This window comes from Tachyglossus aculeatus, chromosome X3 (genome assembly GCF_015852505.1).
Source record: "Tachyglossus aculeatus isolate mTacAcu1 chromosome X3, mTacAcu1.pri, whole genome shotgun sequence".
Lineage (NCBI taxonomy): Eukaryota > Metazoa > Chordata > Mammalia > Monotremata > Tachyglossidae > Tachyglossus > Tachyglossus aculeatus.
In genome coordinates, this window is record NC_052099.1 from 23,601,833 (window position 1) to 23,609,797 (window position 7,965).

General features: G+C 40.2%; 1 non-coding gene across 1 annotated transcript; it reads left to right on the forward strand.

Moving 5' to 3' along the window:
• The first annotated feature begins 2,719 nt into the window (after nucleotides 1-2,719).
• On the forward strand, nucleotides 2,720-2,792 carry TRNAR-ACG. The gene has a single exon. It is a non-coding gene; the product is annotated as a tRNA-Arg (tRNA).
• The last annotated feature ends 5,173 nt before the right edge of the window (nucleotides 2,793-7,965 follow it).

Sequence of the window (7,965 nt, forward strand, 5' to 3'; positions counted from 1 at the left end):
TTACAGTCTTGAAGGGGAGAAATGCAGGATTCCACATGCATTTTACATTTGCATCTCTGCCCACCGGACTCACTTGTTGCACTTTGTCTCCTAGCTGGAACACGGTGGGCAGGGAAAAGAGTGATGATGATTAATGCTGCGCCAACACTATCATGTAATTCAGCTCTTGAAGCCTCAGCACCATGTTCCTGATGGGAGACTCAATCAAAATCAAGTATTTGGTAGCTCAATATCTCTGAAAAAAAAACTGTGTACCAATCAATTACTATTTATTGAGCACTTACTGCTTGCAAAGCACCTGCTGCTTGTACTAAGCACTTGGGAAAGGACACCAGTAGTAAAACACATGGTGCTTGCTTTCAAGTAATTTAGAATTCATTGAGGAGACCCACAGGAATAATCTACAGTTAGTAAAAGCTGGAGGAAACACACATTTGAAAAGTGCAAAAATGTAACATTAACTAGGAAAACCCTATCTAAACTGTAGAGGAGGGACACAGCTCATGATCAGAGTAACGAACTACAGATGGTTGTCATACTGACATTAATTATATTTCAACTGGGTCTTTCATTAATCCACTTGGTTGCTGAGTGGGTGGAATGAAGAGCTAGTCAAAGGAAACATTAGTCATCAAATCAATGATGTGTCTGCACCTACAGCAATTCTCTGAGGAACTGAAATCTATCTTGATATATACCTTTTGCTTCTGGTGGGTTGACTATTTAAAATGTTTTAGTCTGAACAGTCCCATCATTGATTATCATTCTCAAATCATGCTTAACTATTTCAAAAATGTCCTATTTTCTCTCCTGTCTAAATCAGTTAGGATGAAAACATAGATGAGGAATACCACAGAACTTGTGAATGAGCACCAGTGATTTTTTCCCTGAATCCTTTGACTCATTTGTCATTGTCTACATGATCCCAAAATGCAGGGCAGGGGAGATGAGTGAAGATAATAATAATAATAATAATAATAATGGCATTAATTAAGTGCTCACTATGTGTAAAGCACTGTTCTAAGTGCTGGGAAGGTTACAAGGCAATCAGGTTGTCCTACACGGGGCTCACAGTCTTCATCCCCATTTTACAGATGAGGTAACTGAGGCCCAGAGAAGTTAAGTGACTTGCCCAAAGTCACACAGCTGACAATTGGCGGAGCCAGGTTTTGAACCCATGACCTCTGACTCCAAAGCCTGTGCTCTTTCCACTGAGCCACGCTACTTCTCTAGATGAGAGGGTTTGCAAGGGAGAAAATTTTAACAGAGCACTGGAGCAGGAGAGTTGATGCCAAAAATTATAATATGAATATTTTGTTCATACATCTGACTAAGCATTGACAGCTGTTTTCTCTACTCTATATTTCTCTAATTAAACACTCAGATAATTCAAGAGGCTAGGTGAGACTGGGAGTAGTAACCCCATTTAAAAAAAGAAGAGGATGGTGAAGATCAAGTCAGGTGTAACTCAAAGTCATCAACCTTACCGATCTTCATATTTGGCTTGTGAACTTTCTATTATCCAACTCTTGTGATCATTTATATTTGCTTGTATTTTTCCCCTGTTGTACACACAGGGTAATATGCAATTAGCTTCTTATAGTTCGATTCTGGCTCTAATAGAAGTGCAAGGAGTTTGGATGAAATGATAGACGTTCATTTGTTTACAATTATATTCAGATTGTTGTCCAACAAAAATAGCAAAAGATGGATCTCAAGCACTGTTGCTGTCTGCCCTTGCAATGACTGCTTATTGCAATGTTCTGTACTGGAGAATGGTGGGCTTTTCGTTGATGAAATGTCAGCACATGTCTTGCCTATCTTCTCAATCAAAATATCAAGAGGTTTCAGACTAGCCTGACATAACTGGCTTCCAATTTTTCATTTTATTTTCAAATTGAAGGTATAAAATGCCTCATTCACCTCAGGCCCATTCAGTGGTTTTCAATTTATTTACCAAATTTGCTCTAGCAACAAAGAGTGACATCTTTAGAAGAATTAGGATTGCACTTCAAGCAGACAAGCACCCCAAAGCAAGCCAGAGGCAAATTCATTAAAAATAGCATGTTTATGTTTTCCATATAATTTTTGAATTCCAAATCAACTGACCATATCAACTTAAACCAAGGCACTCCACAACACTACGTATTTTTACAATAAATAGAAAGGAGGAGGGAAGTAGGTTAAGTAGTATCTATTGGTACCCACTTGGTGTAAATATCTTGTACTAAGCACTTAGGAAGTATAAAACAAAATGTGCCACATTCCTTGTTCATGAGGAGACAGGCATGGAAATGTTTAGAAATGGCACAGTCATGCTAAAGAATTGCATAGTTAAATGCATACATTTACAAAAGTGTTGAGAATGGGCCAATATAGGATTATAAATGCTAAAGATGGCCGAGGGGAAAATTGTCAAGAAGTGGTGATTCAGAATCAATCAGTGATATTTACTGAGTGCTTTACCGTGCGAAGGGTTTGGAAGAGTTCACTATCACTGTTGGTACTGGTAGATACATTCCCTGCCCACAAGGAGTTTAAAGTCTAGAGGAGGAGACAGATATTAAAATAAATTATGGATATGCACACAAGTCCTGTAGGTCTGAAGCTGGGGTGAACAAAAAATACTAAAGAAACAGATTCAAGTGCATAGGTGATGCAGAAGGAAGAGGGGTAGAAGAAATTAAGGCTTAGTTGGGGATGGCGTCTTTGAAAGGCCGGGCCAGTGGCGCAATGGATAACGCATCTGACTACGGATCAGAAGATTCCAGGTTCGACTCCTGGCTGGCTCGTATCCCTTTATCTTTCCTTTAAGCACTTAGTACAGTGCTCTGCACACAGTAAGCACTCAATAAATACAACTTATTGATTGAAAGATGTGATTTTAATAAGGCTTTTGAAGAGGAGGACAGTGGTGGTGTCATATATAAAGGGGAGGGAGTTGCAGACCAAGGGCAGGATGTGAGCAAGCAGTCAGTGGCAAGAGAGACAAATTGAGGTAAAGTGAGTAGATTGGTGTTTAGAGGAGCAAAGCCTGTGGGCTGGGATGTAGCAGGAAATCAGTGAGGTAAAATAGGAGGGGGCGAGCGGACTGAGTGCTTTAGAGCCTATGGTCGTTGTTTCTGCTTGACATGGATGGGTAACCACAGAAGGAAAGAATTCAGTATTCAGAAGTGTATCATCATACCTGTCATCATTAGGATAGAAGCCTGACATCCTTGCCATTTTCAAAGCTCTACAGAGTTCAGAGGAAACTGTGTTTAAAAGTTCTCCTATTGAATTGGAGCGTCCTCAGATGCAGGAGCCATGTCTTCAGCATTTACTGTATGCTACCAAGCATCAAGTGCAGATCTCAATGACACTGATGATAATGATGATAAGGCAATCAATGGTATTTTACTCTGTGCTTATTGTGTGCAAAGCACTGTACTAGGTATTTGCGGGAGTACAGTTCAATTACAAATATCAATAAATATAAATACAAAAACCATTAAAAAAATTAGAGTTGGTAGACACAATCCCTGCTCTCAAGGTGCCAGAGTAAGGATTTTTGCTTTCTATTTAACCACACATATTCTGAATTGCAATGAAAAGCCATTTACCAATACACCTATGCAGCTTCATTTTTCCCATTTGTAAACTGAATATGGGCATCAAATTCTATAATAGTAATAATCATGGTATTTGTGAAGCACTTACTACGTGCAAAGCACTGTTCTAAATGCTGGGGGCACACAAGGTGATCAGGTTGCATCACATGGGGCTCACAATCTTAATCCCCATTTTACAGATGAGGTAACTGAGTCACAGAGAAGTGACTTGCCTGAAGTCAAACAGCCAACAAGTGGTGGAGCCGGGATTAGTACCCATGACCTCTGACTGCCAAGCCTATGCTCTTTCCACCGAGCCACGCTGCTTCCCTGCTGCTTCCATGCTGCTATAGGTTCACTTAATCCTGATATTAGCACTAAATCAATCCATACATTACCCTAGCCTTGTAAACAAACTGTACCATACTCTACACTTCTGCCTGGTTCCATTGGGCCTCTCCAAAGCTGCATGAATTCTGTCAGGCCAGCCTACACAACATCAATAATGTCGTAGTTGAACTGAAAAGATTAGGGACACAAATGCACAGTCACATACGATTGCACACAGGTATAGTTCTAGTCCATTTGGCAACATCCCACTGGTACCTGAAGTACCCTACAGAGCAATGTGTGCATTGGGCCATTTTGGCACATTATTCTGTATTTTTGTCTTAACTGATTCATAATCATAATTACTTTATATCTTTTTATGGGACTGTTCTAATTTGTGCAAAATTGGAACTTCCTTATTAATTTGAGGTTGCAGAAAAGAATTACTTGTCTATAGAGGGAACCTTTCAATCATGATTTTTATGGTCCTCTTGATATCAAGAGGGGTTAAGAGTATCTTAAATTATCCATGGTTGGAATCTACTGGGAGATACTTCTGAGACAGCATGGGAAGCACCACTCTTTTGATTAAATGGAATGACTTTACCACAGATGTAACATACCCAGGGATCATTATGCTAATATGTGAGGTAATTTTAAATTAACCAGTTGACTTATTTGTGAAGACTTGAAACCCGCCATTACCTGAGGCTTATAGAACCGGGAGGAGGGAGCAGACCAGCTGGCATAAGAAGGTTGAAAAACAAAAACGCAAAGAGAGGAGAAGATGGAAATTCGCTTCCTTCTCCATCTGTGGCTACAATGTGAATGCCTCTTAACCACCATTACTAAGAAGCTCAGGAAGAATTTCCAGTGAATGAGGATGTTATCCATGAATCTATATACTTGGAGAACTAAGATCAGCTAAATGGATAAACAGATTGGAAGTCAGGAGTTCTGTGCCATTGGATCTGGCATAATGCAGTCCTCAATTAGTCTAGAGGACCATAGGCTTGTAGGGAGCAGATAACATGTCTATAAACTCTTTTATATTATACTCTCCAATGTGTCTCCCCCTCTAGAGTGGAAGCTTGTTGTGGACAAGGAATGTGTCTGTCTATTGTGTAATGTATTCTCCCAAGCGCTCAGTACAGTGCTCTGCACACAGTAAGTGTTCAAATATAATTGAATGAATGAATGAATGCTGTGAACAGTGCTCTACACACAGTAAGTTCTCAACAAATACCATTTATTGACTGATTACAAGTTTTGGCTGGCCACTGTTAGGGAACTTCCACCGAACAATTCACACCTGTTTGACTCACTGGAAAGAGCACTGGGTTTGGAGTCAGGGGTCACGGGTTCAAATCCCAACTCCGCCACTTGTCAGCTGTGTGACTTTGGGCAAGTCACTTAACTCCTCTGTGCCTCAGTTACCTCATCTGTAAAATGGGGATTAAGACTGTGAGCCCCCCGTGGGGCAACCTGATCACCCTGTAGCCTCTCCCGTGCTTAGAACAGTGCTTTGCACATAGTAAGCGCTTAAAAATGCCATTATTATTATTATTATTATGATTATTATACCCCATTAGGTGGTGACTGAAGAAAGGCTAAGGCATGGGCACACATGTGATGCTGTTCACAGTGAATACTACAATGTGAGTTTTGTTTTCCTTAACACAGGCCCTCAGTGTTAAGAGAAATGGAGGATTTTGCACCATTTCCTCTTTTGAGTTCTCATGCTGCTGTCTGGAGGTAAACAATTCTCAGTTTCATTTTATTCCAGAGAAGAAAATGACTGCCCTGAAAATTGTATAATTATTTGATAACCATAGATTGCAATACATGTTATATTTATTATGTCTGTTCTCGTAGGTTACATTTCATTAAGGTTTCACTCTTCTGAGTCTTCTGATTATCTGATCCTGGGCTATTTTTCAAAAACATTATGGTCAAGCTAAATCTAATTTATTCCTCCCATGACCTCTTGCTTATTCAATGAATCAATAATATTTAAAATTAAACCTAACCATAATTTATTGAGTGACTTCAGGATGCTAGGCTGTCTGGGCAAGAGCAATACAATTAGTAGATCTGATTCTTGTCATTAAGGTACTTAGTGTAGGGACAGACAGTCCAAAATAAATTTCAAGTAGGTGGAGGTATAATAGAAGATAAAAGATACACACATAAAGTGTTACAGGGATTGTGAATAATTACGTGTTTAGGTGGCAAGAAAGTGCTTAAGTGGCATTTGGGAGAATATGAAGGGGAGAAAATAGAAATTAAACAGGGTATATTGCTTCCTAAGGGCGATATACTTCCAGAAGGGCTGTGAAGCATAGAGTGCTATGGTCTTCAGGAAGGGTAGAGGAGTTTTGGGTATGGAAAAGGGTGTAAGAAAGAGGTAAGCAGAGGAAGAGATTAGAATAAGGCACAGTGAGAAGGTTAGTTTGAGAGGAAAGAAGACTGTAATTTGGGGTATAGTGTGAGAAAAAAAGTGGATAAGTAGGAGGGAGAGAGTTGGTCGGATTCCTTAAAGTCCATAGTCAGAGGTTTCTGCCTGATATGGATGGGACTGAGCAACCACTGGAGGTCTGGTCCCCTGTATGCAGAATAATATTTTACAAAACATGAAGTAGCGACTGGACAGAGAAGAGACTGGAGACAGAAAGATCACCGAAGAGGCTGACACTAATGATTTGGCCAATCTAACTTGTACTTTTAGTCCATTAGACAGCTCAGAACTCAACAAGGTGACAGCTGCTATGCCAATATCGTACTACAACAGACTTTAATTCCAGAGTCATTTTAAAAGCTTATGGTGTGTCAGTTTTAAAGGTGGATATTTGTGTTTCTAGAGAAAATTTCTGACTTGCTTCCAATTCTATATTAACCTCAGAAAATGTTTTCATGCCCCATATCAGGGCCGGCATTTCTATATTCTACTCAATCTCCTGCTTCCTTTTTCCTTAAAAACCATCCAAGTTTGGTCCCCTCTTCCCCATCATAAGAAAACAGCTTAGCTTGACTTATTTCAGGCTCTAACAAATCCTTTTCAACAGGTTCCTCTATTACAAGGGCTACTAAGCCCTTGCCCCATTATGATTTTATTACTTTCCCTTTCCAATCAATCAATCGTATTTATTGAGCGCTTACTATGTGCAGAGCACTGTACTAAGCGCTTTCCACCCTCTTTTCCCTCCCCTGACTTATTACACTGGCCAATAAAAGAACTGGAAGTTCTGGGGATGAGGAGGGGGTGCCCAATTTGAGTCTTCTGTAGTCCAGGTTTACTGAGCCTGGACTAATTTTTTTCGGAGGAGGCTTACCCTGCATTCATGAATCACTAAAAATCAGGATTCACACACTGGGCTTATAGGCTCAGGGCTGTGGTATGTGGTTTGGAAAGGGTAGGGGAAGGTATTCATTGCTCCGGGGGCCTGTGTTTTCATCTGCCCAGGGCTCATTAGTGCAGTGAACTAGCCCTAGGCCGTAATGCTTAATTAGCTCTGTTGAATGGAGAGAGAATTATGAACAGAGTACAGTGCTCTGCATAAAATAAGCACTCTATAAATATAGTTGAATGAATGAATGAAAAGACTTTGAGAATCTTTAAAATAATAATAATAATGATGATGGTATTTGTTAAGCTCTTACTATGTGTAAAGCACTGTTCTAAGCACTGGGGGGGATACAAGGAGATCAGGTTGTCCCAAGTGGGGCTCACAGTCTTAATCCCCATTATACAGATGAGGTAACTGAGGCACAGAGAAGTTAAGTGACTTGCCCAAAGTCAGACAGCTGACAATTGGCAGAGCTGGGATTAAAACCCATGACCTCTGACTCCCAATCAATCAATCAAGCTGCTTCACTTAAAAGCACATGGACAACCTGAATAATCCAAAATGAACCTAACATCGCAGCCAACATCTCGTCATCTTACTGACTGCCACTGTGTGCTTCACCATGAAGGACACATACGATAGCACCCAGCCTCAGTCCAAATACCTACAGTAAGCCAATTTGGAATGATACTTAAAGA